Source organism: Phyllobates terribilis, unplaced genomic scaffold (genome assembly GCF_046119375.1).
Source record: "Phyllobates terribilis strain yellow unplaced genomic scaffold, ASM4611937v1 Scaffold_136__1_contigs__length_4911898, whole genome shotgun sequence".
NCBI classification, from domain to species: domain Eukaryota; kingdom Metazoa; phylum Chordata; class Amphibia; order Anura; family Dendrobatidae; genus Phyllobates; species Phyllobates terribilis.
The window spans coordinates 873,304-897,664 of record NW_027362896.1 but is presented as its reverse complement, the minus strand read 5'-3'; the positions used below and the strand labels follow the sequence as shown (position 1 = coordinate 897,664).

The 24,361-nt window shown below is 45.8% G+C and overlaps 1 pseudogene; it reads left to right on the top strand.

Moving 5' to 3' along the window:
- Positions 1-13,265: 13,265 nt before the first annotated feature.
- LOC141204939 (uncharacterized) overlaps positions 13,266-24,361 on the top strand; it is a 163,045-nt pseudogene continuing 151,949 nt past the window's right edge.

Sequence of the window (24,361 nt, the reverse complement as noted above, 5' to 3'; positions counted from 1 at the left end):
AGCCATGGCTGAGACAGGAAAACCATGGCCGGATTATTTACCACTTGCTCTGTTTTCAGTAAGATACACGACCAATAAAAAGACTGGACTCTCTCCATATGAGATATTGTTTGGCAACATACCCAGCCTAGGGTGTTTCTATCCGCAAGCAATAGAAATGAACAACCATGTGCTAAGTTCCTACGTGAGGGCTTTACACAAAAAGATCAAGCAAATACATGATAATGTCTTCAGTTCTCTTCCAGATCCAGATCAAGACTCTAGCAGCCATACGCTGCAACCTGGAGACTGGGTGGTTATAAAAAGACATGTGAGGAAAAGCCTAGATCCACGGTTTGACGGACCCTTTCAAGTTCTGCTGACCACAAGCACAGCCGTTAAGCTAGAAGGAAAAGAGGCCTGGATCCACGCGTCCCATTGCAAAAAGATACTAGGAGACCCAGCGGACAAAGAGTGAAGACATTGTTTATTCTTACCTGCATCCTCGCGATCACAGGTGCATGGACTACGTTAGGCACCTCAGATGGAGATGACAATAGATTCATTAAACACCATCTTGCTCTAATCGATGGACTAAAGGAGCAAAACCAGACTATTGCTAATTGTTGGATATGTACACATGCCCCTGTGACGTCCACTAGCATACCCTTTCTCGCTGTCCCAGTCTCATGGGAAGTGATAAACTTTTGGGAGAACTGCTCAGATACTTTGGCCAATAATTCCACACAGAGATTATGGAATACCACCGTTGGGATTCCTGTGGTAGGATGGACAGAATTTCCTTGGTGGCAAGGGAACCTGACAGGTCAAGTAATCCCCAGGATATATCTAGGTTTTAAAAGGAGGGGAGTGGGTACCCCAAAACAAAACAAAAATTACTGATTTTGGTAAGATACCTCAACAAGGGTTAAAAGTAAGTTTCAAGCCCACCTCAGGCACTAGTGATGCATTTAACCTTCCCTGTTGGAGAGATATCTACACACCCCTGATTGGGTGAACAATGTTTATTTTAAAAACGGGACAAGTGATACCTGTGCCGACGTGCCTGGCAATCTACAATGTAATGACAGTTCAAGTTACGAGCAGGGTGCCCCCACTTGTGGTGCGCCCGACGCAGGGTATTGTTCTCCCTTAGGTCAGCAGCCTGGATGGTGTATGATGTCTAATGTTTCCAAGTTAGTTGATTTAGTTCACTGTTTAATACTGCAACATTCAGCATTATGGGATCTTCCCTCATCCATGTATTGGGTATGTGGAGACAAGGCATTCAAGTGGCTCCCAGTAGGAGTAACAGGAACTTGTACTTTAGCCAGATTGACAACCGCAACTTATATTGTTACTCCAGACCAGCTAGATCCCTTGTCTATCCCGAAACATACACTACATAAAAGAGCCGCGGATAACAATCCTAGGCTGAATGGTAGACCCCACATAGTTCAAATGGGGGGGTAAATAAGTTTTTCAGTGCATTGTTTATATATCCTATGCTGACGCGAATGTGGGATAAATTAGTTGAGGCTACAGATTATTTGGATGATCAGATCTGGGGGATTTTAGAAGTAGTTAATGGGTCTCTTGCAGTACAAAATCAATTGATTATTGTCACAAACCAACATATCCTTGTACTAGATTATTTGACGGCGGCACAAGGAGGAATGTGCCAGGTAATGGGGCCCGCGTGTTGCCACTATATAGATAATTCTAGTGTGTTGACACTCAAACATAAATTAGAAGATGTTGTAAAATTAAGGAAGCTTTATGATGAGGCCAACCTTAAGAACCAGAATTCCTGGTGGGCAAACACCTTTTCCTTTCTGAATCCCGCCAATTGGTTTAAAGGTATCGGTGGGTGGTTGGCTGGTATAATGCAAGCTATTTTTCAGGTTTTGCTAATGTGTCTTGCGGTTTATTTGGTTTTCAAGCTTTTTCTAATGTGTATTCAGCGTTGTACTAAAAGAAAAAGAAAATATAGAGATTCATATTGATAAATGAAGGAACAAAGGACGGAATGTTATAGCAGAAGAAGAGGTCCCTCAAGTCAAAGACCCGATCTATGCTATGTAAGTCTGACGGTTACCTTAGGTCAACAACAACAGCTAAATGTTCCTTCCTTGTATCAATAGAAACGAACGTGTCCTTGCTAGTCATCAGAATGTGTCTGATTAAATGTTTCAACACAAGCATAGGCATCATGAGAACAGAAACCAGTTTTTTGTTTGCATAGCTAAATTGAATGATCGGACCATATATGGTAAATCCATTTCTGCCTCCAGGGTGTATATAAACCCTATGCTTTGTAATAAAGTTAGAGTCTGTTGACACATACTACCTGTCTTGTTCTTATTCTCTTCGGGCCTGTATACTAAAGGATAGAAGAACCAGAAAGCAGTGACGACATGACCATATCCAACCCCTTAAAGCCCTTTATTGCAAAGATAACCTTACTAATGTCAAAATGCCGCTTTTTGCTTTATAGTGTCTCTAATTGTCACTGGCAGATGACATGGCGCATCTTACCTCTATATTACTCCATCCTTTACTACTAATGTTACTTGGACCGCGAGTTCATGCCTCTTTTAATACATGAGAATATCTTGTTGGCTTTAGAAGACGTGGATTAATATTAAATTAGGTGATTTCATATGTGTTTTGCAAGTACAATCCAGATCCTTCTCTACCAGTGACTCTCCTAGTTTAACTCCCCTGAGCATATGATGACGGCAGATTATTACACCCAGGTCCTTCTCTACAAGTATCTCTCTTAATTTAATTATCCTAAACATACGATGACTGCACATTATTACAATCAATCCTTCTCTACCAGTGACTCTCCTAGTTTAACTCCACTGAGTATACGACGACAGCAGATTATTACAAACAAATCCTCATCTACAAGTGATTTCCCAACACGGTACTCAGTAGTTTTACTGTTTTAATATAATTAAAACAGGGAGAGATTTGCTTGTTTATAGTTAGTATAGATATTCCAGAACATATATACAGTATATATCCAACTGAACTAACAGTCCTTCTGAGGACTAATCCAGCTGCATATAATCAATACTAGGCAGGAGTTAGGCAGGCAGGCAGTGTATGTGGCAGACTGCAGTGCATATAGCGCATGAGGGTCCATTGAACGTCCTGTCTGCTGCTTCTGTAAAAATTACAGATATTTGTAGACATAGCCCCAGGTCTCAGGGGCCAGGGCAAATTTTTTTTTATCTTAATCCTGGTTATTTGCTTAAAAAGAAATCCAGAGTACACCATTTTTCTGCTCCATTTGCTTGTTCTCACTGCAGAATACAGCCAGATCTGTTTCATATTTCAGCATTAAAAATCCAGAAATTTGAACTGAACGTGGAAAATATTGGCCTCCTTTTCCATTCTGTTGCAGTGTGTTGGTCAAGCTATTCACACTAGGTCTCTGTGTAGAATAATATTAGTAAATTACAGGCCTGCTATTTAAAACCGTGGTTCTCTGTCAGACATATCACCTATAACAGTGTTCCAAAATCAGCCATTTCTGCCTTCCATTTCATTGCAGTGTGTTGGTCAAGCTACTCACACTAGGTCTCTGTAGAATAATATTAGTAAATTACAGGCCTGCTTTTTAAAACTGTGGTTCTCTGTCAGACATATCACCTATAACAGTGTTCCAACATCAGCCATTTCTTCCATTTTCATTTCGTTGCAGTGTTTCAGTCAAGCTATTCCCAATCGGTCTCTGTGTAGAATAATATTAGTAAATTACAGGCCTGCTATTTAAAACTGTGGTTCTTTGTCAGACATATCACATATAACTGCGCTCCAAAATCAGCCATTTCTCGTGAACGTGGAAAATATTGTCCTCCATTTAAAATGGGCAAGGTGCGTGGCAAGGGACGGGGAAGTGGACGTGATGGTGATGGTGCATTCAGAGGACGTGGCCGTGGGCAAGCTGAAATTGTGCCACAACAAACACTCACATCTTGTCGCTCGACCTTCCTGTCCCAATTACTAGGGGATCGCAGTACACCACTACTGAACCCAGAGCAGTGTCAAAAGGTTGTTGGTTGGATAGCAGATAATGCTTCCAGTCTCTTTGCCACCACCACCACCCTGTCTTCCACACGGTCAAGTCTCAGTAGCCGTGAGTCTGGACCGCATATTCCTCACCCTGAATCTCGTTCGTTCCACCATGCCGACTGCCCGGAGACAATTGATCCCATACTTGGACACTCAGAAGAGCTGTTCACTTTTCCATTTGTAGATTCAGGCCTCTTGCCCGGCCATCTTCAAGCGAGTGAAGAGGAGAACGCATGAAGTGGCCCAAATATTGGAGCAGCCATGGTCACACGAAGGCAACAGTGGGAAAGTGCAATTACTGTCACAAGAGGTGGATGATGATGATGATGAGACACAATTTCCAGAAAATCAGGAGGAGGACCAGGGTGCAGAAGTGGATGACAAGGTGGTAAATGATATAGTAACTGACCCAACCTTGCAGGGGGACATTCTGAGCATGGACCGCAGCATACGGGAAGGGAGGCGTAGCACCACAACAGGCAGGAAAAAGCAGTATTGTGGCTGCAGACAAGGCGGGAAAGCGTTCCTCATAACGCCAACACGACGGAAGTTGCCAGTACAACTGTTAGGTCTTCCCGAGTCTGGTTGCTTTTTAAAGACTCTGCAGATAACCCCAAAAAGGCCATTTGCACCACCTGCCAGGCCAGCTTCAACTAGCAGCCTGACTACCACCAGCATGATCAGGCACATGGCAGAAAAGCACCTGACTAAGTGGGCCAAACCCCAGGGTGCAGAAACAGTGGCTGCGGGTGACACCACTGCTTCTTCCGCTGTTGTGCGTGCACGCCAATCCCCCGTCCATGGCACATGCCAAGATGCCTCCCGCCATGCACGTGTCTTGCACACTTTCAACTAGCACCATCAGCAAGCAAGTCCTTGTCCCAGTGCTGTGTCCAGTTGCCCCTACCCAAGTCCTTGAAACGCAAGCACAAATACACAGCCAATGCCCCACAAGCCACACTACTAAATTCACACATTTCTCGACTGCTTGCGCTCGAAATGTTGCCTTTTTGGCTCGTGGAGATGGAAGCTTTCCGCAACCTTATGGCAGCGGCCGTTTCTTGGTACTCAGTCCCCAGCCGCCACTATTTCTCCCGGTGTGCCATTCCCGCATTACATGAGCACGTGTCCCACAACATTAGCTGTGTCCTCAACAACGCAGTTACTGGGAAAGTCAACCTAACCACGAACACATAGACAAGTGCTTGAGGGCAGGGACAGTACATCTCGCTGACGGCACACTGGGTTAATATAGTGGAAGCCTGGACCCAGTCGGACCTTGGGACGGAACACATCCTCCCGACGCCGAGGATTGCGGGCCCTGGGTCAGTCAGGGTTGCCCCCACATTCTACAGCTGCTGCACCTCCTCCTCTTCAGCCTCCATCTCCGAAATGACCACATCAGTTGCAAGCTGGAAGCAGTGCAGCACTGCTTTGGCCAAGCGGCAACAAGCTGTGCTGAAGCTAATATGCTTAGATGACAAACCGCACAAGGCTGAAGAGGTGTGGACAGCTCTGAAAGAGCAAGCAGATCTGTGGCTGACATCGCTGACCTTACAGCCAGGCATGGTTGTGTGTGACAATGGCCGGAACCTGGTGGCGGGTCTGAGGTGAGGCGAGCTCACACATGTACCATGCCTGGCCCATGTTCTTAACCTCGTGTTTCAGCGATTTCTCAAAACCTACCCGGATCTGTCGGATCTGCTTGTCAAAGTACGCTTCCTGTGTATCCATTTTAGAAAGTCAGCTACAGCTTCCGCCGCCCTTGCCATGCTTCAGCAGCGTTTGTAGCTTCCAACCCACCGACTGATCTGCGATGTCCCCACGCATTTGAACTGTAAATTGCAGATGTTGGGAAGGATTTGTGAGCAGAAGAGGGCAGTTGTTGACTACCAGCATCACAAGGCTATCGGTATTCAGGTCAGACTCCACAGATAAGACTTCAGGAGTGGACATGGATGTCAGACATTTGTACCATCCTCTAAAACTTGAGGACTCCACCAAGATGGTGAGCGGCGATGACGCCATTATTAGCATCACCATCCCGCTTCTCTGTCTTCTGAAATGCTCTCTGCTCACAATTAAAGTGGATGCATTGCAGGTAGAGCACGATGAGATGGAGCAAGGAACCATACAGGGTGATTGCACACAGTCCAGTCTCATCTCATCCCAACGTGGATTGGGTGACAATGAGGAAGAAGAGGAAGAACAGTAGTTAGTTTCCTGCGCTATAGACGGTACTACCTGCATAACTGTCATACCGTCTGTTCAGTGTGGATGGCCTGAGGACAGGGAGGAAGAGGATGAGGAGGAGAGCATGGTCAGTCGTCCTTTTGGTGAGAATACAGAAGTCTTGCCTCTTTGCAGTCTGGCACACATGGCTGAGTTTATGTTACGCTGCCTTTCCCGTAACCCTCGCGTAGTCCAAATTTTGGGTGACAGTCATTACTGGTTGGTGACACTTCTAGACCCATACTACAAGGAGTACTTTCTGTCTCTTATTCCCCTGCAGGACAGGCCTAATAAAATGGGGCAGTACGAGAAGGCCCTTGTGAGGAATTATTTAAAAAATTCCCATCTGAAAACGCTGGCGGCAGAGGTCACAGTTCGTTGGACAACCAAGGAGTACAGGCAAGAGAGACACAAATGCAATCCAGCAGAGGCAGGGGAGCACTATCAAAGTTCTGGGACAGTTTCTCAGACCCTCCCACAGGCCCTGAGGCGTGGGGTATTCTCCCAAGGAAGGAAAAGTTTCAGAAGATTCCTCTGTGCCTTATAATTATTGGGTAACCAAGCTGGACACGTGGCATGAACTGGCTCTCTCCAACTTGGAGGTCCTGGCCTGCCCTGCCACTAGCATTTTGTCAGAGCGGGTTTTTAGTGCTACTGGTGGAATTATAACCGACAGGTGCATTCACCAGTCAACTGAAAATGCTGACATGCTGACTCTTATAAAAATGAACAAGGGTTGGATTGGGCCAGACTTCTCAACACCACCGAATGATAGCAGCGTAACATAAACTCAAATACAGTGTCTTTTTTTTTGGGAGGTCTAACTCTATTCCCATGCACCTCTGTCTTCACACCCAGACATGGGTATATACTTCCTGATTTTGTCTATTTGCTCTTGTCCTCCTCCTCCGCATCATCCTCCACCAACATATCACCACCACATGTACCATATCAACATATCTACTTCTCTTGCAAGGGGCATCGGAGTTCCTTCAAATTTTTGGCAGCCATTGCTTCACTGCATACCCTATAACTGAATAGCAGACCCTCTCCTTTCTAATGGGAACATGTTGTACTCGTTACTGTGGCACAGCTGTATGTGTCTTTAAATTGTTAGTAGGGTTTTTCTAAATTTTGGCAGCCTTGGGCTCACTGCATACCCTATAACTGAATGGCAGACCCTCTCCTTTCTAATGCAAACATGTTGTTACTGTGGCCCAGCTGTATGTGTCTTTAAATTGTTAGTGGGGTTTTTCCCAAATTTTGGCAGCCCTTGCAGTCACAACATGGGCATTACCACTATAGGAGACCCACTCCTTTATAGTGGGAACATTATTTTTACTGAGACCCTCCTCTATGTCTCTTCAAAGGGGTATTAGGTTGCTTCCAAATTTTTGGCAAACCTTGCAGTCACTGCATACGGAATAACAGTATAGGAGACCCACTCATTAATAATGGGAACTACAAAGCATAGCCGACTGCTGGCCGTTTAAGAATAGTAAGGGCTGCCTGATGGCCCTATAAAAATAGTCTTCGTGACTTTCAGAGTCCCTCCATCATAAATGAAACAGGATTTGTCTGATGATGTGTCACACACCACATGGCCAGATAAGGTTTTAAAATTACATTTCCCGGTGAATGCATTTGTCTTGGTTGAAAGCAATGCAAAAGTGCAAACAAGCATGAAAAATGCTAAGTGTGAACATAGCCCAAGGTGAGGAGGAGCATTTTTGTTTTTGGTTATTTATTTTGCCTTATATACAAGTCATTACCCTGGAAAGGATGTTCCTTAACATATTTCTCAGGAAAATTCATTTTGGTTTCGTTTTTGGATGCTTTATTGTGAGTCTGTAAAAGTGGCGTAATACCTCTGACAAGGTTGTTGACAGCAGTGACCTGGGAGTCAGAAATTCTTCCAGGGTTCTTCCCCATGCTGTTCCCATGTCATTTGAGCACTGTTCCCATCGATTTGGGCAATTTTTAGGCCCTTTGCAGACCGCTGGGGGGAGCCGCCGGAAAAATGCTCGAGTTTCCCATAGACTTACACTAGGCTCGTTACTCAGTCTGAGCGCTTGAGCATTCCAATTTGCTCAACTCGAACAATGAGTACCCGAGCATTATAGTGCTCGCTCATCACTAGTGGAAAGGGCTTGGATATGAGGTTTGAAGGAGAGATTAGAGTCAAGGGTTACCCCGAGGCAGTGAGCTTGCAGGACTAGGAAGAGTGGGTAGCCATTGACTTTGATAGATAGGTCAGGTGGGGGGGTTGAGTGAGATGGTGGAAAGATGATGAATTTGGATTTATCCATATTAAGTTTTAGGAATCTAGCAGAGAAGAAAGATGAAATAGCCGACAGACATTATGGGATTCTGGTTAGTAAGGAGTTGATATCAGGTCCAGAGAGGTAGATCTGTGATGAACCTTGTAGTTCCCTTCACCAAGCTTCTCCACCACCTCATAGGGATCTTGCCATTTGGCCAAGAACTTACGTTCTACTGTGGGAATTAGTACGAGGACTCAGTCCCTCTTCCTGGCTGAGCAGTTGTAGACCCTAGATTGAGCCTCTTGTGCATGGACGAGATGTCCATTTATGATGAGCTTCAACTTCACAATCCTCTCCTGCATTTGGGTGACATGCTCGATGACGCTCCGGTGGGGCATGACTTCGGCTTCCCAGGAATCCTTCGCTATGTCAAGGAGACCCCTTGGATGTCGGCCATATAGAAGTTCAAATGGAGAGGAATCCAGTTTAGGCTTGTGGAACCTACTGGATAGAAAACAACAGATACGGGAGGAGATAGTCCCAGTCTTGACCGTCCTTCTCTATGACCTTCTTAAGCATACTCTTCAATGTTTTATTTAACCTTTCAACAAGGCCGTCCATCTGGGATGGTACACGGATGTATTCAGTTGTGTAATTTGCAGGGCCTCATCACCTTACTCATAAAGGCTGGATCTCCCCCGGTAATCCGGTCCAGGAAAAAACGTGTACCAACTCGCTATACTTTTCACAGAGGAGTTTCTCAGGGGAACCGCTTCAGGGCACCACGTAGCATAGTCAAAGATGACTAATATGTATTTATGCCCACAAGCAGATTTAACGTGGGGATGGACAAAGTCCATGGCAATTCCCTCAAGGTGTGTCAGCTCCAGTAAGGGGAAAAATAGGAGAGCAGGGCAGGCCAGGCAGGTGCTGGTAGTGGGGGACTCAATAATTAGGGGAACAGATAGGGCAATCTCTCACAAAGACTGGGATCGTCGAATAGTGTGCTGCCTACCTGTTGCTCAAGTCCGGCACATCGCTGATCGGGTTGACAGATTACTGGGAGGGGCTGGTGAGGACCCAGCAGTCATGGTGCACATTGGCACAAATGACAAAGTTAGAGGTAGATGGAAGGTCCTTAAAGATGATTTCAGGGAATTAGGCTGCAAGCTTAAAGCAAGGACCTCCAAGGTGGTATTCTCTGAAATACTGCCTGAACCATGTGCCACGCCAGAGAGGAAAGGGGAGATTAGGGAGAAAAATAAGTGGCTCAGTAATTGGGGTAGGAAGGAGGGGTTTGGATTCCTGGAGAACTGGGCCGACTTCTTCAAAAATCCTGAGCATTTCTGCATCGTGGGCACATAGCCTTAGGGTTATTTACTTTGGTATAACGAAGGCTTAGGGGTGATCTTATTACTATTGTAATGTAGCGCCTTGCTTGGCATTACTGTATGGTCCAGGGTATGTTTTGGCCGACCAGGTAACTCCCCCTCAGCTGACTGGTCACATGACTGTGACATCACACAGGTCCTTTTGCACACAGAAGGTCTGAACACATGACTGTGACATCAGCTAAGGTCCTGTCTGTGTATGTATGTGTGCTACAGGATATATAAACCCTGGTAGTCTTGAGACAGAGTGAAAGGCATGAGGCCTGTAGCCGTGTGGGACACCGTTAGCATGAAGCCTGGCAGCCTGAAAGGTCGAGGCTGGATCCTGTGTGTAGATGCCAGTGGCATTGGAGGGAAAGCCGGCTTGGAATGCAAGAGTCCTGGAAAGCGAAGTCTGGATGTGTGTGTGTGAAACATTCCAGTAACCTTTGAGGGAATGAGGGCTAGAGACCCCCCCATCTGGGAAGCTGCAAAGCCACAGTGGTGGCAAACCAAACGGACTTAAGCAGCCAAAACCCGTCAAAGGTAAAAACACTGCTTAATGTGGCCATTTATGCTATTACCTCGCTGAAGGCTGTAACTGGAGCCAAGTGGGCCTGTCTGCCACTTGAGGCTAGTGGATATTATATGTACATGCCGGTGATATACTAAGTTGGACTGTGTGATAAGCAGTTTATGATAAACAATAAACTGCAGCATTGAGAAAACTGGAAAGACATTGCATTTGTGCCTTAATTGTCCCGGTACAGCGAGTGTCCCCCAGTATGATGACTAGCGCTGCCTTACACTATGTACAAGTATATGAGGGGACAGTACAAAGACCTTTCTACTGATCTTTTTACTCTGAGGCCAGAGACGGGGACAAGGAGGCATCTTCTACGTCTGGAGGAAAGAAGGTTTAATCATAATCACAGACGCGGATTCTTTACTGTAAGAGCAGTGAGACTATGGATCTCTCTGCCGCATGATGTTGTAATGAGGGATTCACTACTAAAATTTAAGACATGTGAATGGACCATGTTCATCATCCTCCGTCTACATGGTCATGGTACCAACAATTGCTCTACTATTTCCTCTCTGACCTTAGTAACCCTGTACAATAAGTCCCCACTCAACATAAAATAGGGAAACTTGGTGTCAGCCCCTGGCTCTTGCACTATACCATTTAAGACGGTTACATTATTGAATTCCTCCTTTAGAGTTAGCTCCCAATCCTGGGCAGACCCAACATTTTAGCCGGTCACCCCTAAAATCTGATATGTTAGCCCCAAGGGTCACTACCTCGTCATCCCCCACAAGGACATAGAAGGGAAACCTGTCAGACTCTGAGTATGGTGACAGTTCTTTAGGGGCGACCCATCTCTTAATCGAGCACTGTCGCCCTCCCCCAAAAGTCCCAAAACAAACAAGTCCTGACCTATAATAATGGGATGCAGTAAGTCCTAGACCATGCCAATCTCATGGGACTCAGTATCTGGGTGCATTTCAATGTCCACTCTGGCCACTGGATAGTCTTTAGCATCCTCGAGAAAGCAATTGACGTCAACCTTCTTCCCAGGGATAAGCTGGAGAGGAAATGTGGCCCTCACGAGGGTCACCAAACTTCCTGAGCCTAGCAGTCCAGCCACTTGCCGACCATTCTCCATTACAGGACAAGCTTGTGGCCCCTTGTTGTGTGGAAAGTTTGCACTGCAATCTGGATACACATAGTATGAACAGTGGCGACCCAGGCTACAGTCCATCTGCTCGGAGGTCAGGGGACTACAGGGGGCTATATGGCCTGGGCTTGACATTTCCAGCATATAATATTGCCAGCTGGGACCTTTGGCATAACCTGCACTGAGCCTTTCAACCTTGGACACCCCACCCCTTTTTGGGTCTCCGCCCCCTGTTGGGACCCCCAGTGTGGAGTAGGTTGCCTCCCCAAGGAACCATCGATCCCCTGATATCTATTGAACAGTCTAACCAGGTTATCGGCATTCCGGGGATCACCCTAGGCAACCCAAGTCTGTATTGGCCTCGGAAAGGAGTGCACAAACCGGTACATTACCACTCGCTCTACCATCTGCGCAGGGGTAGAGGACTTTGCCTGCAACCATTTTTGGACGTGGTTCAGCAAATCAAACATTTGGTAGCGAGGGGGTTTCTCACTGTGATATGCCCAGCGGTGGACCCGTTGTTCCCTGACATTGTCACTCTCAAGCTCATCTTTTAAGGCTAAGTCATAGTAGGCCTTCCATAGTAGCTCCCCCGTTAAGTATGGCACCAGCACTTCCGCCCATTGCTCTGGCTACAGTTTCTCCCTCTCGGCGACCCTTTCAAAAATGGTCAAAAAGAACTGTATGTCATCACCCTTGGTCATTTTCTGCAGGGCTCTCCTTACTGCCTTCTGGATGGAGACATCATCAGCTGACCTTGGAGTCGAAGCTGCCATCATGCCACGAACCTCTGTTGCATAAGCAGCTTATTTGTCTTCTGTTGCGCCAGCTGTTGTCGGTACTGCTGCTACAGCTGAGCTTGTACCAGATGTTTCACTAGGTTCTCCATGCTATCTGATGTTATTTGCTAGCTTATGGCCGCCTTCACCCAGGGCATGCAGTACCTTTGTAGTGGTCACACGTGTTCCCTGGGAACGCTGCCCGCACTTCTAACACCAATTGTGGGAATGCTACTCACTTTGGTGCATGGTGAAGTAACACGGGAACTGTTTCCATTTATATGTCCTTCTTGGGTTATTGGTTCTTCATAAACCACATCACAAGCATAGGAGAATAAACGGCCTTTCAATGGAGGCAAAACAAAGTAAACAGTTGCAACAATGGCACTTTAGAGACAGTCCAGTTTGGAGATGACACACAGGAGGCCTTCTTACCTCCACACACACAGACCATGTGTCAAAACAAACAGACTCCATTTTACCCTATGGACCACACCCAGGGGTGGGTATGTGGGAAGCCAGACCCCTCTATCTCTCAGGCTGCCCCTAAAACCCTGGTACAAAAGCACAAAACAAGCCTCTTAGTACTATGTGCACTAGAGCAATACTCCTCGTACACACGCGGCTCCGCTCCGTACACACGCGGCTCTGCTCCGTACACCTCGTACACACACGGCTCCGCTCCGTACACCTCGCACACACGCGGCTCTGCTCCGTACGCCTCGTACACACGCGGCTCTGCTACATCCACACTGTAAACCCCTCCTGACCCCACACATAAACTTCAGCTCATCCAGCACCATGACAACCAGCACAGCAGAGTCCTGCATCCACTGAGGCCCCTGATCATGTGACCCCTGACTCCTCCCCTCCTGTGACCTCATCACAGGTCCTGTGCGCACAGAGCAGCCATATGTGTGGTGGCGGCTCTGCAGGTGGAGGTCGGCCTAATAACAGACGGAGTCCTGTGACCTCACTATAACACCCGTCTCCGGCCTTAGAGCAGAGCGCCCCCGCCTGACAGGACTTTGGGGTATTATCTGCTGTTTTAGGTCACTTCTTCTAACTGTTTCCACCTGAAGGGGTTAAAAGAAGCTGAAAAAACTGAACGTGTGAACAGCGAGTTGTTCATCATTATCTTCCATCTTCTAGAAAATTTAACCTTAGTGGATGGAGAAGGACAAGAAGAAGATGGCGGAGAGGATATTCCACCTCACCCTAGAGATCCTCTTCCGGCTTACTGGAGAGGTGAGAGATTCTGATGACGTCACATTACATCATTCTTATCTATGGGAATAACAGATGGACAGAACTGGAGAGGTGAGGACTCTGGAAATGTCTGGAGGGAGATTTATTAATGTGTCTCTCCATAACCAGGATTACACAGTAGTGAAGAAGACCTCTAGTGGGCGCTGTCAGGACCCTGTGTCTGAGGGATGGGGAAGACCCCTGAGCCCAATCACGGGGCCTCCACCTCACCCCCTGATACATGAGGACATCAATGACCAGAAGATCCTAGAACTCACCTACAAGATGATTGAGCTGCTGACTGGAGAGGTGACACTGCTGGGAATGCTGGGACATTATACAGTAACGCTATGAAGGGATCGGGGGGATGACGGTATCATTGTATGTGTCAGGTTCCTATAAGGTGTCAGGATGTCGGCGTCTATTTCTCCATGGAGGAGTGGGAGTATTTAGAAGGACATAAAGATCTGTACAAGGACGTCATGATGGAGGTTCCCCAGCCCCTCACATCACCAGGTAATAGAGAGGACTAAATACACACGGCCTATAATTATCTGTATGTAAACAATGAATTCAGTCCCTGTATGTGTTTCCTCCAGATCTATCCAGTAAGAGGACAACACCAGAGAGATGTCCCCGTCCTCTTCTTCCACAGGACTGTAAACAAGAAGATCCCAATGTTCCTCAGGATCATCAGGTAGATGGAGAGAAGGTGTCATGAGATCTCCTCTATGATGTGTAGACGGCTGTGAAGGTCTTGTGCTCAGTCTTGTTTTATCCACCAGTATTATATGTTTTATACTTGTGTAATGAGAACGGTGGAGATGGCAGGATTAGAGCTGACCATAGATGTGACTTCTCATCTGTCTGTGACTTTTACAATATTTGTTTCAGGGTGAAGATCTGACCCATATTAATACTACAGAGACATATGTGAGGGGTGATGAGCGGTGTAAAGAGGAGATTCCTACATATGACCACCCAGGTGAGTAGTGACCACTAAATGCAGAGAAGTCACAGATCCTGTGGTCATTATATTATGAGTTTGATCACACAAGTAATTGACGTGCATTTTACTTGCAGATAGATTTGATGCATAACAAAAAAACCACCTTTTTTTACACCTTTTTTGATTAACGCATTTTGGCAGCAAAGGTTCATTGATGAAATGGGATTTTATTTGCTGCAGAAAGGCACCATGTCTCCAATTGTAATGTAGTTGTGAGTTGCCAGATTACAGCTGAATGTCAAGAAGAGAGCTCGGTCCCACACAGAAGTCAGGCAGGTGGACATCTAAGTGGGAGCCAAAACCAGGTGAGGAACAATCAGAGAAAAGGTATGGTAGAAACAAGTCACCAATTCTGCATTTATCACCCACTCCTGGTTTTGGCTCCCACTCCTGAGAAAAAATACTGACCAAATACTGATAGTGGGGCCGTGGCCTAGGCTGGAGAAGCAAGGCAAGGTCAATATCTAGCAGCAGTACACGTCCGAGAAGGACAGTCAAGTGAGAAACCAAACCGTTTTGAGGTCAACAATAAGTATGTAGGCAGATCAGGAAAGGGTTTAGAAGTAGGGTCCGGTAACTATCTAGTCAAAACCAGGTAACAGCTTAACTAAAAATTGCTAATAACAGCTTTGTTACTTTGGCACATACACAATGAACTAAGTGACCCTGTGAATTTAGCGCAGCATCTCCACCTGCGCTACCATGGACTATGTTGCGAAGGCTGATTAGAAAAGTGACAGTGCAGGAGCATGCCAATACAAGAACATTACATTTTTATTTTTTTTTGCGTTGTTCCAATACACACAAAGGAAATAAACATGTGTTATTGCAATAATTTCCTGGGAGAAACACTTCATTTTCTGGAACAATTTCAAGAGTGCCAACACTTTGGGCCATGACTGTTGTGGTAGATCAGCTCACTCAGCTTCACATGGAGATAGACACCGGAACGCTGTCTCTTTAAAACTTTCAGTGGTTTATTCAAGCACAGCATAAACCAATGTGAAGTCCATCAAAATAAACACAGCCCTTGTGGCATAACTGGAAAACAAAAGAAAATGTATTGCATAGGCCTACGGGGATCCACCCACTCAGGGTTAGCACAACACCCAGTTAAGCTTAGCAACATACGAGGGCCTCTCCAGATACACTGAACAACACATGGTTCAACAGGCTAGCTATTTATATCCCAGACCACATCCTGGGGTGAAGATATGGTAAACGACCTCCCACCCACTCTATGGTCGTTCACAAAAATCCTAGCACTTTAAAATGGCCGATTAACCCTTCTCAACACATAGTGTGCTGGAGAAAAACTTCTAGGTTTCAAATCACTGAAGCTAATAGCCTCAGTGAAAGATACCTTCCCTCCAGTACTTTGCCAGTGACTTCATCACTAATCCCCCCACCCCCCTTTTCCCAAAGCCGAGGGTTTTGGTACCTTTAGTCACCAAACAGGGAAGTCTGGACAGGGCATCTTCATTACCGTGTAGCTTCCCGGGCCTGTGCTCCACATGAAAACTAAAGTCCTGGAGGGCTAGAAACCACCTAGCCACCCAGGCATTTTTCCCCTTTCTTTCCCTCATCCATCTCAGGGGCGCATGATCTGACTTTAGCCTGAACTTCCAGCTTAACAGGTAATACCTCAGAGTGTCAATTGCCCATTTGATGGCCAGGCACTCTTTTCCCACAATGGCTTAGTTTTTCTCACTTACAAAAAGTTTTCTGCTTTAGTACAGGATGGGATATTCCTCCCCGTTTATTTATTGGGACATCACGGCTCCTAACCCGACATCTGAGGCGTTCTTCTGGAAAACAAATTCCTTACTGAAGTCAGGTGCGATCAAGACCAGCTTCTTACACAGGGTTAGCTTCAATTCTTGGAACGCCATTGACTTCTTCGTGCCCTTAAGAAGGTTGATCAGGGGTGCGGCTTTCATGGTGAAATTCGGCATAAATCACCGATAGTATCTCCCAATTCTGAGAAACACCCCACCTGTTTTATGACCAGTTACAGTCAATTCTGGATTGCCTCTACTTTATTTACTTGTGGTTTGATTTCGCCCCTTCCGACTATGTAGCCCAAGTATTTCACCTTTTCTTTTCGTATGGCGCACTTCTTTTGGTTTATAGTAAACCAAACCTCAGCGCATCCAGTACCGATTGGACCTTCTGCAGGTGACTTTCCTAATCCGGGCTGAAGATCACAATGTTATCCAGATAAGCTGCAGCGTACTTTTTATGAGCGGCTAGGACCTAGTCCATGGCCCTCTGGAAGAGAGCTGGGGCTCCCTGCAGACTCAACGGTATCCTGGTGTACTAAAAGCACCCGTCAGGTGTATAGAAGGCCGTCTTCTCCTTGGCACTTAAGGACAGGAGAATTTGGCAGTACCCTTTTGTTAGATCCAGGGTGGTGATGTATCTGGCTGGTCCTAGCCTTTCAATGAGTCCATCCACGCAGGGCATGGGATACGTGTCAAACTTGGAAACCTCCTTTAGCTTCCTGTAATCATTGCAAAAGCAACACTCTCAATCAGCTTTCAGCACTAGGACAATAGGGCTGGACAAGCCACTCTTTGATTCCTCTGACGCCAAGGCTTAACATTTTCATCACCTCCTTCGAGATCAACTTGCGGCAGGCTTTGGGAATCCAATATGGTTTTAGATTCACCCGCACATGCGGTTCCATAAGGGTTTCATGCTCCACAACTTGCGTACATTCTGGCAACCCTGAAAACAGGTTTCGGTTCTGCGGAATCATTTCTTAGCACTGCTGTTTCTGGGCCAGTGACAGTGTCTCTGACACTATGACATCCTCGACCTTCGCTTCAGGATTGGCCCCCAGACGCATAACTTCCATCAGTTCCCTGTCTCGCCACAGTTTGAGCAGGTTAATATGGTATACCTGGTATGGCTTTCTTTTCCCTGGTTGGTGGACCTTGGTTTTGACGTCACTCAACTTTTCAACCACCTCGTATAGCCCATGTCGCTTGGCCAGGAACTTACTTTCCACCGTGGGGATCAACACCAACACCCGGTCTCCAAGGCTAAATTGTCTGTCTCGCTGACCGATTGTAGACCCTTGCTTGGGCCTCTTGGGATTGAAGGAGGCTCTCCCTCACAATCAGCATCACCTTCGCAATCCGGTCCTTCGTTTGGGCCACATGCTTGATAACGCTCTTGTGGAGTGTTACCTCGGCTTCCCAGGTCTCCTTTGCAATTTCCATTAGTCCCAAGGGTGCCGTCCGTATAGCGGCTCAAACGATGAGAACCTCGTAGAGGCCTGGGGAACTTCCCTAATTGAGAATAGCAGGTAGATAAGTAGGCAATCTCAGTCCCAGACATCCTTCTCCACGACCTTCTTAAGCATGGACTTTAGGGTTTTATTGAACCTCTCCACCAGTCCGTCCATCTTCGGATGGTACACGGATGTCCTGAGTTGTGTTACGTAGTCTGGAGAGTCTTACACAACTCCCTCATCACATAAAAGGAGTTCCTTGGTCTGTCAGGATCTCCTTTGGCAAGCCTTTCCAGGAGAAAATATGTACTAGCTCTTGAGCTATACTCCTGGCAGAGGAGTTTCTCAGTGGTACTGCCTCCGGCTACCGTGTTGCATAGTCCATCACCACTAGGATGTATTAGTGCCCCCTGGCGGACTTAGCCAGGGGCACGACAAGGTCCATGGCAATTCGGTCAAATGGACCTCCATAATGGGCAATGGCACTAGGAGGCTGCGGAAGTGGGATACTTGTTCAGTTAGCTGACAGGTAGGGCAGGATCGGCAGAAATTAACAATGTCTCGGTGACATCCAGGCCAGTAGAACCTCTGCAGGAACAGCTCTTGAATTTTTTCTACTCCCAGATGCCCACCCAAGATATGAGAATGAGCCTGTCACATTATCGAATGCACCTTTCAATGTAAGATTCTGCATTTGAGCAGTACCAAAATTCCCCCTAGAAATACCAAACTCGGGAATCTAGGCCTCTTGGGTCACTGTCTTGTCCTCGTCACCAGCAGGGACACACAGGGAGAACTCATCTGCCTCCGACTGCGATGGGGAGTCATCATGGTGGAACTGGCTCCTGTCTGAGTCACTTGGTACCCCTGCTTTCCGCCATAAGTCCCAGAACAGGCTAAAGTTCCACCCTATTAATACCGGGTTTAGCAGATCCTTAACCACCCCGACCTCATGGGACTCAGGCCCACAGTTAGTTTTTATAGTCACTCTGGCAACGGGGTAGTCCTTGGCGTCCCATGATTACAATGGATTCCCACGTGTTTTCCGGGGATTAATTGCTGGGGAAGTGTGGCCCTTGCCAGGGTCACCAAACTCTTTGAGTCCAAGAGTCCCGACACCAGTACCCCATTTATTGCCTGTGGTCCCTCACTGGGCTGATAGTTCACAGTGCATGTGGGATAGGCATTGTACAAACAGCACCTCCCTAGGCTTCAGTCCATCTGCTCGGAGGACATAGAGTAACGGGTGGCTATCTGTCTGGGACCGTGACATCTCCAGCAGAGCAAGTCTTTCCCAGGATCCTTTGGCCAACCCCTCAGTAACCCCTTGGGAACTTGGACTCCCCCCAGTTGTGGCTCTACCACCCCTCTTTTGAGATTCAGGCTCTTTCGGGGGTACCCCAGTATGGGGATGCAACATTTCCCGGCTTCCTTAGGGACCTCTCGACCACCTGGTACCTCTCCACTTAGCCAACCAAGTCGTCCACATTCCCGGGGTCTCCCTTGTCAACCCAGGTCTGCACCGGCCTAGGAGGAGAGTGAACAATTCTGTCCATGACGACCCGCTTGACCATCTGGGCTGGAGTGAAGGACTCCGGCTGCAGCCATTTCTGTACAAGATGCAGTAGATCAAACATTTGGGAGCAAGGGGTTTTATCACCATAATATGCCCAGTTGTGGACCCTTTGTGCTCTGACCAACAGGGTCACTCCAGTGCGTGCCATAATTGAAACATTTTTAATTTGGCATACTCCTGTGCATCCTGTAATGCCAGGTCATAATAAGCCTTTTGGGGCTCGCCAGTTAGCTAGGGGGCCAGCATCTCCACCCACTGCTCCGGTGGCAGCTTTTCACACTCTGCTACCCTTTCAAAAACAGTCAAAAATGTCTCCACATCATTCCCTGGGTTCATCTTTTCCATGGCTCGTCTTACCGCTTGCCGGATGTATGAGTCATCACCTGGTCTTGGGGGAGGGGCCGCTGGCCTCCCACAAATGATCTCTGCGAGGAGTTCCATCTACCGCATAAGCACCTCCTGTTTCTGTCGCTGCTGCTGTTGGAGCTTTTGCACCAACAGTTTGTTTCCTGTTGTGCCAACTGCTTCTGTTGATTTACTTGCTGTAACTGTTGATGCTACTGTTGTTGGACCTGGACCAGGTGCTTGATAAGCTCCTCCATGCGGTCTGTCATCGTTTCCTGGCTTATAGCCGCCTTTACCCAGGACATGCGGTTTTGTCCACAGCCGTTACATGTGTTCCTGGAACGTTGCCCACATTCGAAACACCACCTGTGGTAGATCGGCTCACTCATCTGCACATGGAGGTAGACACAGGAATGCTGTCTCTTTAAAACTTTCAGTGATTTGTTCAAGAATAGCATAAACCAATGTAAAGTCTATCAAAACAAATACTGCCCTTCTGGCATGATGGGAAAACAAAATAAAGTATATAGCACAGTCAATACGCTCAAGGTTAGCAAAAACACCCAGTTAAGTTTAGCAACACACTAGTGCCTCCCTGGAGTTGGCCTCTTCAGACACACTGAACAGCTAATGATTCCAAATGCTAATTATTTATATCCCAGACCACACCCTGGGGTGGAGATATGGTGAATGACCTCCCACCTGCTATTTAGTCACAAAAAACCCCAGCCCTCTAAAATGGCAGATTAACCCCTCTCAACACATAGTGTGCTGGAGAAAAGCTTCTAGGTTTCAAATCACTGACACTAATAGCCTCATTGAAACATATCTCCCCTCCAGTACTTTGTCAGTGACTTTGTCACACTGTATATAGATAAATGTGAGACAATATAGAGATTAAAAATACACTTTATTAATCACAATTGAAATCATATAAAAACACAAAAAGCCATTCAAGAGGGATAAATGTAATCACAAGACAATGGAATGGGGCATCTGGATAAGTCCTAAGGATAAAGCCTTAAAGAGGTATTCCCATCTTCAAAATCCTATCCCAAAATATAGTAGGTGTAATAATAGAAATATTAGAAATGTAGTATAGTTCTCCTGATTCTCAATGTCGCTTACCCCATGTGCACAGTATTGCAGTAACTTAGTTGCTAGTGGTAGTAACCATGGATACCTAAGCTACTGCAATGGCCTGCAAATGGGGTAAGCAACATCAGAAGAACTATACTACATTTCCAATTGGAGATATTTGCTTATATTATTTTTATTACACCTACTACATATTGTTATAGTTTCTCGGAGATGTGAATACCCCATCTTACCTGTTTTTATGACGTGTATTTTTATCTGTTGCTGTAGATTGTAATGTAATAAAGCTTATTTTTGATCCTCCCTTTATTTTCTTGAACGTTTCTGCCTGTATGTATTATGTTCGTCGATGGCACGTTAGGGATTCAGTACCATGGGATTTGTGCACAGGTGGCTCACCACTGTCTTAGGTCATAGTTTCATTATACTTTGATTTGTATAGAGAAATGTTATAAAATATAAGGCATTGATATTGAAAAATAATATAATCAGATTTATTCTTGGCAGATGACTGTGATGTCAAACCAGATACCCATGAAAAGCGTGCCATTATTCCAGCTATACCTCCAGCCCTTCAGAGCAAAAATCAATCATCTGAGCCTTCTCAGTCCGTCATCTACTTGGATTCATCACAGACTGTTAAGCAAAATGAAAGCCAGAGAAGGGATGTCGAACATCAAATAATTCCCACAGAGAAGAAACCATTTTCCTGTTCAGAATGTGGGAAATGTTTTGAACATAAATCTAAATTGCTTACACATCAGAGAATTCACACAGGAGAAAAGCCGTTTTCATGTTCAGAATGTGGGAAATGTTTTAACCGTAAGTCAAATTTACATACACATTACAGAAGTCACACAGGGGAGAAGCCATATTCATGTTCAGAATGTGGGAAATGTTTTATCCAGAGACCAGGTCTTCTTAAACATCAACGAATTCACACAGGAGAGAAGCCATATTCATGTTCAGAATGTGGGAAATGTTTCAACCAGAAATCACATTTCATTATGCATCAGCGAATTCACACAGGGGAGAAGCCATTTTCTTGTTCAGAATGTGGGAAATGTTTTTACCATACGTCAAATTTGCTTACACATTACAGAAGTCACACAGGGGAGAGGCCATATTCGTGTTCAGAATGTGGGAAATGTTTTATCCAGAAACCAGATCTTCGTAAACATCAAAGAATTCACACAGGAGAGAAGCCATATTCATGTCCGGAATGTGGGAAATGTTTTATCTACAAATCAGATCTTCTTAAACATCAAAGAACTCACACTGGAGAGAAACCATATTCATGTCTAGAATGTGGGAAATGTTATGGTTGGAAGTCAAAACTTGTTGCACATCAGAGAACTCATACAGGGAAGAAACCATTTTAATGTTCAGAATGTGTGAAACATTATGTTCGGGAATCATATCTTCTTCACTATCTAAAAATTCATGTAGGGTGTCAGAGACAACACCGGGAAGATCACACAATATCCCACTGCTGCCACCAATTTGTCAGGGAACGACAGGGACGACACCGGGGAGATCAAACAATATACCACCGCTGTCGTCACGTTGTCAGGATTGAGCAGGGATTTCGCGAGCGCACGACCCCGATAACTCACTACGTAGGTATCGGCAAGCACCCAGTGAGCGTATGGCGTACACACCTCCGGATCCCAACACATAGAATATGTGTATGCGCCCAGTACGGTCACTGCCAGCTTCACGATAACCCACTTATTATCATTCGCTGCCACCACCAACCGAGTTTGAAATATAATACAGGCCTGGTCGGACGCCTGTGTTCTGGTAGCAGGGTAGCATATGGCTTCGGGGGAGGTAACGATTACAGAGCAAAAGAAACAAGACATTTTTATAAGAAATCCAAAAGGGAGGCAGTGTTTATGAAAAATAAACACGATTTTACAAATGGAGACAATACAATACATATGCAGTTACACAAAATAATAAGGATTAAAGAAGATTTAATATATCATCATAGAGATGATTCAGTATAGCTGTGGGGTCACCCCACTTATTGACTTGACCGTTATCGAACGGGATCTGTTGCTTATAGTCTCTGTACCCACTGGCAATGAATCCTGATCCATCCTGATCCATCCTCAGTGGGGTCTTTTATGCCGAAGGGGGGGGCCGGCTCACACACCCCCTGTGTTGACATCATGTGGGCTGAGCTCCAGCCTTCGCATTTTTATTAAAATCGCTAACTTCTGGGATAACTTATTGCTCGTTGATAGCAGAAGCTTGCAAACGACGCCATAATTTCCATTATGAATTTGCCTTTCCACACATGATATAGTTGCGGTCTGCTATTTTGTTACTTTTGCGTTACCGCTCCCCGGAGGGGCTCACAGCTACTGAAAAATAAGCATATTGTTCCTTGGCTGACCCTGTCACTAAAAAATATAGGTCCCGTTATTATGGGAGGTATAGAACTTTAGATATTCCATATTCCGTGTGTGCGCCGGCCCGGCTAAAGATTTCTGTTGAATTCCCTTTAAAGCTCTGGGAATACAACCTTCTCACCTAGATGTAGAGTTATCGCTAGCCTGTGTTAATTGGGTTTGGTAGCACCCTTTGTGCAAGCATTTATCTACAAGCTATTTCTCCTGTGTGGGCTTAATTTGCATGGGGACAGCTGCGTGGAGTGCCAGCTCCTCTCCTATGCCAAATACTATAGAGAACGGGAGGATGAAGAGGGGTCTGGGAGGGAGAAATTCTTAATATTTTCTTAATATTTTTCTGACATAGGGATATAGCAATTACCTTATTTATTAAAATAATTTTATTGGCAAATTTTACAAGGGAAAAAAAAATCCAACAGTTACAGTTAAATTAAAGTCAAAGTTTTAGAAGAGAAAGAGAAATTATTTTCAGCACTAAATGATGATTAAGAAATAAAGATGAGCAAATTTTCCATTAGTTCATGTCATGAAAACCACTACCGCTGCCACCAGTTTGTCACAAACTCCACTCAATCACAACACGCATTCCTCGGATGTATCCGCAAAGGGGGACTCTGCTTCCACTCATTCGTTCACTCATCTATGGCAATGGGCCAACAGTGCGCTAAGCGCACCCCCCCAGATGGGCCACACATGCACACCACCCTTTACGCTGCTGTAAGGGTGTGACAGAGACGGCCCCTGAAGACAACAATTGTAGTGTGAATGCTAACATGCGGCTGTATTGTGTTTTTATGGTGTAATGTAAAATGCATAGTGTTATAGGTGCTGATACTGCTGTGTGGGTACTGTATTGGTGATGCATAAGGTAACTTGGTACACTCAGCTCAGGGGTAGGGAAAGTGAAGAACATAGTTTAGGACTTAGCTAGTGATAGATAAGAACATTAGAGCAGATAGGCGGTGATGGGCCTAATAGTGTGCAAGATATAGGTATAGGTTAGGATACAGTTAAATGTTTGCGACCAGCCCAGCATTA